The sequence below is a fragment of the Notolepis coatsorum genome (genome assembly GCF_963971535.1).
Source record: "Notolepis coatsorum genome assembly, chromosome: 10".
Lineage (NCBI taxonomy): Eukaryota > Metazoa > Chordata > Actinopteri > Aulopiformes > Paralepididae > Notolepis > Notolepis coatsorum.
The window spans coordinates 81,479,995-81,482,494 of record NC_140174.1 but is presented as its reverse complement, the minus strand read 5'-3'; the positions used below and the strand labels follow the sequence as shown (position 1 = coordinate 81,482,494).

General features: G+C 38.9%; 1 protein-coding gene across 1 annotated transcript in view; it reads right to left on the bottom strand.

The window, feature by feature from the left end:
• The window catches only part of LOC311235611 (DCC-interacting protein 13-alpha-like), a gene marked incomplete at its 3' end in the record, with an annotated part of 26,663 nt that overhangs the window by 4,559 nt on the left and 19,604 nt on the right, over nt 1-2,500 (bottom strand). The window lies entirely within an intron of this gene.

Sequence of the window (2,500 nt, the reverse complement as noted above, 5' to 3'; positions counted from 1 at the left end):
AGTGTAACATGTAACAAAGTGTAGCATGTAACAAAGTGTAACATGTAACAAAGTGTAACAGGTAACAAAGTGTAGCATGTAACAAAGTGTAACAGGTAACAAAGTGTAGCATGTAACAAAGTGTAACAGGTAACAAAGTGTAGCATGTAACAAAGTGTAAAGACGTGTAACAAAGTGTAGCATGTAACAAAGTGTAGCATGTAACAAAGTGTAACATGTAACAAAGTGTAACAGGTAACAAAGTGTAACAGGTAACAAAGTGTAACATGTAACAAAGTGTAGCATGTAACAAAGTGTAACATGTAACAAAGTGTAGCATGTAACAAAGTGTAACATGTAACAAAGTGTAACATGTAACAAAGTGTAACATGTAACAAAGTGTAACAGGTAACAAAGTGTAACATGTAACAAAGTGTAGCATGTAACAAAGTGTAACAGGTAACAAAGTGTAGCATGTAACAAAGTGTAACATGTAACAAAGTGTAACATGTAACAAAGTGTAACATGTAACAACGTGGTAACAAAGTGTAACATGTAACAATGTGTAACAGGTAACAAAGTGTAACATGTAACAAAGTGTAACATGTAACAACGTGTAACATGTAACAAAGTGTAGCATGTAACAAAGTGTAACAAAGTGTAACATGTAACAAAGTGTAACAGGTAACAAAGTGTAACATGTAACAAAGTGTAACAGGTGACAACGTGTAACATGTAACAAAGTGTAGCATGTAACAAAGTGTAGCATGTAACAAAGTGTAGCATGTAACAAAGTGTAACATGTAACAAAGTGTAACATGTAACAAAGTGTAACAGGTAACAAAGTGTAACATGTAACAAAGTGTAACATGTAACAAAGTGTAACAGGTAACAAAGTGTAACATGTAACAAAGTGTAACAGGTAACAAAGTGTAACATGTAACAAAGTGTAACAGGTAACAAAGTGTAACATGTAACAAAGTGTAACATGTAACAAAGTGTAACATGTAACAAAGTGTAACATGTAACAAAGTGTAGCATGTAACAAAGTAGCATGTAACAAAGTGTAGCATGTAACAAAGTGTAGCAACGTGTAACATGTAACAAAGTGTAGCATGTAACAAAGTAGTGTCGTGGAATATATTATCATGTCATTATGAGTCTCTGTTATTTTATCATGTCATACAGCTTGAGTTTCAGTCCAACCAGATTTACTGGTTAATGTGTGTATGTCTCTTTAAGATACTCTATCATTCTCTCAGTCGTAACGAAGTTGCTGTTCCTACCAGCCATAGAGCTATGGTCATGGGAACTGTAAGATGGAGCTGTTTTTCCTTCCAGGCTTAGCCATAACATAGTCGTATTATTAATTTCTCTAACCAGCCATTTTGTTTTCTTCTACGTAATTTCATGTATTCAATTGTATGTCTGACCAGGCCTCTAGGCCAGTCCCCTGTCAGACGCTAGTGGGTTAACATGTCTGCCTCTGGGGGGGTGACTGGTCTGGCAGCGTGGCCACGCTGTCATGAACTGTCTTTATTAAATAAACCTTTCTATTATTATTAATAATGACTCAGAATGATTAATGTAAGCGGCTCATCGTTTGTCCTTTAATAATTTCCATTACAGATGGCGACGAGGTGTTTTTTTTTTTTAACCGATGGGTGTCGAGGTCGGCCGCCAAACGGACTCTGCAGAAAGGGTGAATCCTGGAATTCCGGGGGAGCGCTGTCTCGAGGCTCCTCCGTGCGAGACACCGAGGGGAGAGAACCAGCTGCGCCGTCCGCTTGGCTGTCACCTCCGGCATGAACCTTGGGGACGCGTGATAAGGAACACTCGGTGAGCTGTTGACATTCTGATTTCTGTTTAAAACATTTTTTGTTTTTAAATTTATAATTAGAGGTCTAAACTAGAACATGGTGCCGGTCAGAGCTATTTTTTAAATGTATATTACTATGTGCTCTGCAGTGGTTATTTTTTTCATTGTATTGGTGTATTACTGTGCTTGGTAGACTGGCGATGGTTTTTTTTTCTATAGTTTCTCAATCTTGGTACGTCCCGAATGTATTAGGCAGGGATTAGGCTCGTGCCTTATAGACGGGGTGCGGGTGCCTACCACGAGTATAATAAAATATGTTGACGACGAGAAGAATTATGGGATATTTTTTTTAATTAGGTTAATATATATTTTAGAGCGATGGGGGTCGAGTTGGCCGCGAGCCGAGGCGCTATGCGGGCAGGTTGAAGTCTTGGGCTTCAGGGAAAGCGCTTTCTTCTCCTCAATACTCCCCCGCACATGATGGGAAGGGAGTGAGGAACCGCTTGCTAGCGTCAGTTTGGCTGCCAACTACGGCTAGAATCCATGGGAGCGTGGGGGAGATATTCGGTGAGCTGGGCATTCTGTTTAGAAGCGGTTATTTATAAAGTAGCCATTCTGTTTAAAAGCGGTTATTTATAAAGAGGCCATTCTGTTTAAAAGCGGTTATGTATAAAGTAGCCATTCTGTTTAAAAGCGGTTATT